The 9790-nt window shown below is 37.8% G+C and overlaps 1 long non-coding RNA gene across 2 annotated transcripts in view; it reads left to right on the top strand.

Moving 5' to 3' along the window:
* LOC108393435 (uncharacterized) overlaps positions 1 to 9790 on the top strand; it is a 395153-nt gene that overhangs the window by 266599 nt on the left and 118764 nt on the right. The window lies entirely within an intron of this gene.

The raw sequence follows: 9790 nt of genomic DNA, 5'->3' as shown, positions 1-9790 counted from the left end.
GCAAAATTACGTCTCAAAAGGTGTTTTGAGGACCACATAAGTAAATGTAGGTTTTTGAAAGCAGTCAAGCAATGTTAAAACATTTTATTGGTTTATATAGGAGGCTATGGTACCAACAATTATTTGGAGAGGATTGATTGTTTTTGCTTCCCTGAAAAAGTCTGAAAACTGTGGCAGCTGTGTAACTGAAGTGACTTTGCTGCTCCGTGTGCATGCACAGGCGCAGATGGAGGCAAGGGGACAGGCTGTGAGGTTTATGGAGTGGCTCTGGGAGAGTGATCTGCTGTGTTCTTGACAGACCTTCTAAATATTGTTTTTCTTTTACTCTTTTTTTTCTGTAAGAATTGGAATAAAAATCTAAAAGATCTCTCTTTCCTTTATTGAAGTTAGGGGTGTTTCTTAATGAATAAAGAAGTTCAAATGCATCAGTCATAGTAGCTTGATTTGAACTCCCATTGTATTTAAGTAGGCCTTTTAAGAGTCAAAATACAGGGGCCCTTGATAGAGCAAGTCATGAGGGACAGCAGGGCACTGCATGCTCCCAGTCTGTAGGTCTGCGCAGCTACTCACTGCCTCATCTCTCCTTGCCTCCTATTATGGCTGAACAGTGCCGGTGGGAGAAACTTCTGAGGGACAGAGGGAGGAGGAAAAGGTTAGGGAATATAAGTTGGTATGGTTTCATTCCTGTGAGAAAAATAATCAGATCCATTTTTAATGTTTCCCAAGCACTCTGTATTGGGTGGAAAAAAAGGAGAAATTAAAGACAATTATAATGCTCATTCTTCAAATTTATCTTCACGTAGATATTGTTTCTAAAATTCTCTTAAGGTTCTCAATCATTTTAAGCCTTTTTAATATAAGGGAAGTTTCTTCTGATCATTTTAATATAAGGGAAGTTTCTTCTGGCCATTTTAATATAAGGGAAGTTTCTTCTGGCCATTTTAATATAAGGGAAGTTTCTTCATAAGAAGGATGCTCCCTAGACATGTCCGCCTCTTGGACCTGGAGAGAAAGGACTGTCTCACACCCTGAATCAATCACCCCTAAGTCCCTTCCCTTCAGCCAGCTGTAGGGAAGGATCTACCCCTTTAATCTCAGAGGCCAGAAAATACCACAGTGGATGACTCTGGCAGGTTTGCTGGGAGCTGGTGGCAGGTTGGCCAGGCCAGCGATCAGTGACTTCCAGAGTTCAGCAAGACAGGAAGCTGGGGGCTGCCGCGCAGTCTGGTCATTAGTGAGGAATGGCCGAGACCGACGATTAGTCTCGCAGCGCTGGAGAATGTATGCATATCTGGCTCGGGGGACAGAGAGGTCCCAGAACATCCCAGACATTTGGTCGTCAGCCCTTCCATTCCCCCCATCACTCAGGAAGTTAGAAACAAAATGAAAACAAACTAAAAAAGTGAAAAAGCACACAAGTTGTGTCTTTCATTTTCCATTTCCTTTTATAACACAATTTTTCAGCTTTCTAACAAAAAGCTACATCACAGATATGAGTGTTGTGAAAGATAACTAACTGCATGTTCCACACTAAACTTAGCTTCCTCTGAGCATGAGAAAACCAGGAAATAAATTATATTTGGATTCAATTTTCTCAACAAAATTAGTGCTATTAACAAAATGCTAGTGAATCTGTGAACTCTGAAAGATGAACAGCTAAGACGGCATCGTCTTGAGGTGTAGGGAAAAAGGTTGATGGGAGGGAGGGAACAGGCCACTGGGTCTTGGGAGATCAGAACAGCACATCGGCATAGAAATAAGGGTTGGAAACCAGCCTCCTGCAGTAGCCGACACTTCCCGACACTTCCTTCTTCTGTCTGCTTAGCTGTGCTCTGCAGACACACAATAATCACCCCAGAGGGTCTAGGGATCAAATGACGGCACTGTTGAAGGATTAAGAGCAATTCAATCCTCTTGGCTTGGACTTTGGAATTTTCATTAAAATGACCTTGGGTGTGGTGAGAAAGGAATTCAGGCAACGGGGATCAACTCTTAAACGTCTTACCTGGGAAAACAACCAAAGGGCCCCTTTCAGAAAGAGCCTCCTTTCTGGGCCTCAAGCAGAGCTGTCACACTTGTTTTTCTAAGTGTTTCTCACATGGGATTAGCTCCAGATATGTGAAAAGTGAGGAGTTTAAGGGTCTTAGGTAGACAGAATGAGGAGAAAAATAAACTACAGTGAGGTAGTAGAAGGCTAAACATCTTATGTTTTTCCAGGCTCTGTAATGGTTGACTTATCTAGAGATTGACCTCCTTCCTCTCCTGATCCCTTTGCCTTCCATGGAAGACCTGGTGCTCCATGTGCTCTTCGTGACCAGCTACTGTGAAGAGTAATGACTATATGCACAGACCGCATTGACTTTGCAGAGGCAGGAGCTTGGAGTTCAGCAGAAGTGGACAGTTCGGCTGCAGGCCTGAGACTTAGAATGGTAAACTGGAGACTAGGTAGAGGTCTCAGGAATTTAATGATCCCTAAATGGGAGGGCTTGGTTAAAGAAGCAATCTGGTCATGACTAATAACACTTTGTGAAAAGATAATGGATTTCTGAGAGTGGTTCCTATGAACTTGTGGGTGGGGTAAGGTGGGGGAGGCTAAATCAGAGTGAGGCCATCTTACAGAGTCACTGATGAAACCAACAGACTCAGGCTAGGAAGTGGTATTGGCTAGAAACTGGAATAGGGTCCTACAGTAAAGTTGGACAGAATTGCAAGAACGGTTTGTTGGTTTTTGCCTATGCCCACTGTCTGAGCTTGGGCTACATAACAAAATGCCACAGACTGGGTGGCATGAGCAACAGAAATTAATTTTCTCACAGTTCTGGAGTCCAGAGGTCTAAGATCAAGGTGCTGGTCAATCTGCTTCTCTGTGAGAGCCCTCTTCCTGGCTTGCAGACGGCTGCCTTCTCACCGTGTCCTCGTGTGGCCTTTCCTTGGTGCATGTGCATGGAGAGCAAGAGAGAGCTGCCTCTTTCCTCCTCTGCTTATGAGGCTGCTAATCCTATCAAATCAGGACCACACATTATGACCTTACTTAACCTTAATTATCTCCCAAAGGCCCTATTCTGAAAACAGTCATGTCTGAGGCATGCAATTCAGTACATAGTACTTACCAAGGTATAGATCTTGATATCTACCATGTCTAGGACCAGTCGTGCTCAGTTCTTAAGCCAGCAGGGACAAGCTTGATCATGTGAAGGGTCTTTTGTTCCCCATCAATGGCTAGGGTAATAAGAAGGTGGGATTTAGTCATATCATAGTGACTGGCATGCCTGCAATTTCATTTGGCCCATGAGATTCATGAATAATTATGGGACTATAGGCTTTTAATCTAACTATTGCCATTATCATCATGATCATTTTGGAAGCTACCTGTATGATAAAATCTTTGCTAGATAAAGATATATATTATTGGTAATCTTTTCTGATTTGGAAAACCAAGGAAATGGATCCCTCTAATGACTGAAGCTCTAAAATCCTACAGCTCAAGAGTTTTTTCAGGGTATATTTACAGCTCTGTGCATCAGACAGCTAGAGTAAGTGTTTTGTGTTATAATAGTATAATTAGAGAGAAGAAAGTAAATTACAGAGACAGACTGAAGAAGATGGCTGGAGAATTATGAGGACTTTCTTAGCCACAGCCTCAATTTTATCCATGGGTTTTGTGGCATAGCATTTTCCTTGTAATAAAATTTACTCATTACTTAAGCTACATAGATTTATGACACTTGCATAAAGGAGTCTGAACTAATATACATCAATTAAGTCAATACTTTTTATAAAGAAAGTTACAGAGAAAGAACACAGTGATTGTTAAAAGGCTTGATTGTAAGAGGATGTAGGAAAAAGAAATGGCTTACTATTCCATTCTTGACTAGAGTGGAGCTTCCCAATATGCTCTGGGAAGAAATAATTTTTTTTTTGGTATCATTAATCTACAATTACATGAGAAACATTATGTTTACTAGGCTCCCCCCTTCACCAAGTTCCCCCATCAGTGTAGTAAGATGCTGTAGAGTCACTACTTGTCTTCTCTGTGTTGCACATCCCTCACTATGCTACCCCCCAACATTATACATGCTAATTGTAAGGCTCCCTTTGTTCCCACTACCCCCCTTATCCCTCCCTTCCCACCCATCCTCAATCCTTCTCCCTTTGGTAACTCTTTGTCCATTCTTGGGTTCTGTGAATCTGCTGCTGTTTTGTTCTTTCAGTTTTTCCTTTATTCTTATACTCCACGTATGAGTGAAATCATTTGGTACTTGTCTTTCTCCACCTGGCTTATTTCACTGAGCATAATACCCTCTAGCTCCATCCATGTTGTTGCAAATGGTAGGGTTTGTTTTCTTCTTATGGCTGAATAATATTCCATTGTGTATATGTACCACATCTTGGGAAGAAATAATTTTATCACCAGTTGCAAAACAAGTTAGAAAGACCACATATCCATACCTAAAAGATTGTCCCTCAAAATGTTTCTGATTGGAAATGCTAAATAGGTAAGTATATCCATATTATAAAAGCACAGTGAAAAATTTCTTCAATCTATGTGAAATATTTAATGGCTTAAGTACAAATTCTGTTTCACTAAAAAAAGAAAGAGAAAAGAAATGAGGAGTACTGAATACTTCTTGCAATACCCCACTGCTATGATGTCCCCACTGTTCTGGTGAGCAGAACGCCCCCTTCCCAGGCACTGCAGGGGTTAAGGAGGTGTTACAACCATTGTAATTCTGAGTGGATGTAAGTTATGTCACATTTCCAGTTTCCCTTCTCCTGTTTGACATTTCTTTTTTCTTCTTGAAATCTCAGTACCCTAATTTATTATGATTCTTGTCTTAACTGTCATCCAGGGTCAGGACTGGAGTCAGACCAGAGAGGTGCCTGTGGTATAAAATTTAAGGAGGTTTCACTCTCAGGGTTGGGCGAGTGCGGGGTTAACACTGGAGATGGAGTGCTTCCTTTAATTGTGCTCTGGTTACCTCCCCTGCTATGATCTCCCCTACTTAGAGAAGTGAAATCCCTAGGAAGCAGGGCATATCGACCTGACCTCTGTTCATAAGTAATTGTCTGTCTGGACTCTTAAACTTTTGTCCCTCCAAGTGTGGATCGTGGACCAGCAGTACCATCTGGGAGATTGTTAGAAATGCAAAATCTGAACCTGTACTTCAGACTCACAGAACAAGAATCTTCATTTTAGGAAGATCTTTGGTGATTCTTATACATGTAATATTTTGAAATGCATTGCTCTAGAAAATTATAATTGAGATAGGCAGTATCTTGGGTGTGTGGATAACACTGACCCTTTTTGGGAGGTTGCACTGATGACAGAGAGGGGTCTGAAGAGTTTAGAATATCTGCACATTTTACTATGGGTTCATGTATGTTCTTCATGGAAACAAAAACTTCAGATAAGAGGCTGCTCTTCAGTATTAAATATGCCTCACTTTGGAAATGTCTCCATTTACAAAGGTGGTTTTTTTCTTTCTGATTTTAGTTTTGGCTTCAATAGTTGCCTTGTTAGTTTTCAAATGCATTTTAGTTTTCTACCCTCATATAGTTGGCAATGATATGTAAAAAGTTGATTTTCACGTGTAATTGTCAGCCAAGATGAAGATGGTTAAATTCCTTTCCACCACCAGAATGGTGAATGAGAACACACACAATTATGCACACACACACCAAATAGAGAATTTTGGCTTTGTTATGCCTAAAACAAACATTCACAGAGTCAACACTAAACAATGTTGTTGATTTACAAATGAGATTTAGCTAACGCCAGGGTCAATGATTTTATCTTTCCCTTGTTCCCAGATAGATTTCTAATACAATTAATATTGTAGTCTTAGTTACAATGTTAATTCAGTCTCTTGCAATGTAGGTTATATTGGGTTGCTTCACCCATTTTATAGATGGTTGGTGGGAACATTTTCTCTTCCTTGGACCATCTTTTATATTTCTATTTATGATGCAGATGCTTGATAATTACTTTCTGTTATGTTTTAAAGAAGAGTAGAGTTGAGTTCCAGTTCCCATGATAGCAGAAAAGCTTGTATCAATCAGACTTACTCTCCTGCAGATAACAATCATAAACTGCACAAGCAAGCAGAAACCGAAGGGAATTTACCCCTTGAAAGAAGGGCAATTGAGTGAGCTCTACATTTTTATGTGATTTTTGTTGTGGTTCTTGAGCACTATGGAGTATTGTCTGGGCAACTAGTACTCAACAGAAGCTGCAGTCTTACTGGTTTCAAGTGGAAGAAGATAAAAGTTGGAGCTGTAAAAGTGACTAGAAATTTAGATGGGAAATCTTATAAAGGAGAGAGCACTAAATTCTGTGTATAAAGTCTCTCATCAAATTCTTGTCTGATCCTTGATCTTAATAAGCACAGGGGAGACTTCAAGGAGTCCAGTAGAAAGCAACAGCTGAAAGGCTGAATGAGCTAAATGGATACTTCGCCAGGTGCCCACCAGAGGGAAGATGAAGTTTGGAGTTTGAGGTCTGCTTACTTCAGAGGGCTTGATAAACACCTTGGGGTTTTGATTGAAACCCATCAATTGCCAAGTGCTAGAAGCAAAGACCAAGACCTTTAAAGAATTTGGCTTGGTGCAAAGGGCTAAACTTAAAAAGACATGTCCTAACAAATTCTTCACATTTATGGAAGTTCTGTAAAAGAAGGCTCCTCAAACTCAGGTTAGTCACCCAGTAATTTAACTGCAGGCTAGAACAAAAACCAATACTCTTCAGAGGAATATAGTAGAATCCAGTGTCTCTTATATGTATCATTCCCAATGTATCATATGCAATAAACATTTTTTATACATGTGAATAGGACTATATGACCTTTAGCCATGGGAAAAAGCAGCTAATACAAATGGATTGAGTTGGCAAAAAAGTTGAATTAGTAGAAAGGACTTTGAAGCAGCCATACATGTTCAAAGACCTAATGGAACAAATGGGAAATCTCAGTGGAGAAATGGAACCTACAATAAAAGAACCAAATGTAAATTATAAAATGGAGAGGTATGATAACTGAAAAGAAATTTTCAGTGGTTGGGCTTAACAGCAGATTGAAGACAGCAGAAGGAAGGGATGGGTCAATGATCTTGGATACAGATAAATAGGAGTTATCCATTTTGAAGAACACAGGAAAAATACTGAAAAACAAATGAATGGAGTCTTAGTGACTTATGGGGCAAAGATCAGCTATGGTTCCTGCTGATTTTGAAGGATTTGAATTTCCTTTTTGGAGTTACTCGTCTGTATTATAACCCATTATATGGGCAAGCATCACCTGGCCCTTTGTACATCATTCTGTGGAAACTAGGGCTCAGAGAACTGGCATGAATGCTGATATTCTGGCTATTATTGTTGTGAGTAATGAAGTTCTTTATCCCTGACCTAGGAGTCTTGCGTGTTCTGCCAGCATCCATAAATTTGTTGCAGGCTAACTTGTCAACTTCTAAGTGGGGTAAATTCTCAGACTCTTTGCAGCCCTTAACAGTTCTCTGACCATAATAGAGTTAAACTAGAATCAATAATAATAATATAATCAGAAAAATTCGTGAATATTTGAAAATTAAAACACATTTCTAAATAACTCATGGGTTGTAAAAGTTAAAGGCAAATTAGAGAATGTGTTTAACTAATGAATGAATATACATTGAAATATTTGTGCATAAAGATAAAATATTTTGTAGATAGAAATAGATAGCTCTTATGCTTATATTAGAAAAGAAAAAGTGTTTAAAGTCAGTGATCCATGTCTCCACTGTAAACTAAAAAAAAAAAAAAAAAGATCAAGTTAAAGCCAAAGCAGTTAGAAGAAAGGGAACAAGAAAGATAAGATTAGAGGCCAATAAAATATAGAACAGAATAGCAAAGGAATTTAGCAGATGTGCTTAAATTAAGAATTTTGAGGTCAGGAGATTACCTTGGTTATCTGGGTGGATCCTAAACATCATCACAAGTGTCCTTATAAGGAGGTAGAAGGATATTTAATTGCAGAAGAGGGGAAAAAAATATTGACTAGGGAGCCAAATGGTAGTGAGGTGTCCATAAGATGAAGAATGCCAGCGCCCACCAAAACTGAGAGTCAAGGGAATGGATTCTCCTCTGGAGCCTCCAGAAAAAGCCAGCTCTACTGACACCTCGATTTTAACCCTGGAAGACCCATTTCAGACTTACGGTTTCTCAGAATTTAGAGAATAAATATGTGCATTGTGACAGCAGTGGGAACTAACACAAAATCCTAATAAGCCTGATCAAGAAAGAAAGAACACATGAGTTACCACTAACAGAATTAAAAGAGAGTATATAACTGAAGAGTCTATAGGCATTGGAAAAAGAATAAGGGGATATTTGAAATAATTTAAAATAAGAAGAAAGGGATAAATTCCTTGAGAATTACAAATATCAAAACTGATTTCAGAAGGAGAAATGGGAAAGCTGTAGGAATCAAAATACTCATTTAAAACTTTCTTACTGAGAAAACTGAGGCCAAGGTGGCTTCACTGATAAATTCTATCAGGCACAAATACCAAAAATAGTACCAGTTTAATGAAAACTTTCAGAAAAGAGGAAGAATGATTCTTCAACTCATTTTGTGAGGCAAGTATTAGCCTGGTGAATAAATGAGAAAAAGATATTCCAGTAAAACTTAGCCTGGTGAAGAAATGAGAAAAAGACATTCCAGTAAAACTAGAGTCTACAACATAAGGGAAAATATTCTTAATAAAATATTAATAAGTTGATTCCAGAAATAGATAGAAAGGTGAAGGTGTCTTGCTCAGTTGGGATTTATCAGAGTAACAGAATGGTCTAACATTTGAAGAAAATCAATGCAACTCACCAAATTAATAAAATAAAGGAGAAAAAATATGATTATATCAATACATTCAGCAAAAGCATTTATCAAAATTCAATCTCCATTTATAATAAAATCTCTAAAGAATTAGCAATAGAAGGGAGCTTACTCATTTTGATAATGAACATCTCTGAAAGACCTATAGATAATGTCTTACTTAACATCATTACTTACATTTTAAACACCTCTAAGACTGACTGAAGAACAAAGAAATCTTTGTTGACACTTATATTTAACATTATTGTAGAAGACCTAGTTTGCAAAAATGAAAAAAAGAAAGGCAAACTGATAGGAAAGGAAGAAATAAAACTGTCTTTATTTGTGGGCCAGAAGTTATTTACAGAGGAAATTCAAAGATATCTTCCAAGTCACCACTAGAACTAACAAGTTAATTTTTAAAATTTGTGAGATATTTAAAAAATTTAAAACATTTCTTTATAGTTGTAGCAAACAATTGGAGAATGACTTAAAGTTACAATAGCCTTAAGAACATGAAAATAAGAACCATTAATCCTTACCTTATACCAAACATAAACATTAAGTCAATATGGATTTATTCAACATTTATTCAATAGACTTACATATAAAAATTAAAATTATAGCCATATAGAGAAGAAAACACTGGAGAGTATTTTCAGGAATTGTACATACACAAATTTTTTAGTCTCACAACACACTAATGATAAAAGAAAACATAAGCACACCTTTAACAAAACTAAACCCTTCTGTTCATTAAAAAACATCCTAAGAAAATTAAAAGTCAAATGACCAACTCTTGATACATATATCTTACAAAGGATTCATAACCATTTTTTGTAAAATAATCATAAAAATAATATAACAAATAGTAATAATAAACGTAAAAATCAACTATTAATGACCAAAAAACTTGAACATAAACTTTGTAGAAGAACATGAATGTTCAA

This window comes from Manis javanica, chromosome 5 (genome assembly GCF_040802235.1).
Source record: "Manis javanica isolate MJ-LG chromosome 5, MJ_LKY, whole genome shotgun sequence".
NCBI lineage: Eukaryota > Metazoa > Chordata > Mammalia > Pholidota > Manidae > Manis > Manis javanica.
Note: the sequence above shows the minus strand (reverse complement) of the source record. Positions and strands in the feature narration are given on the sequence as shown.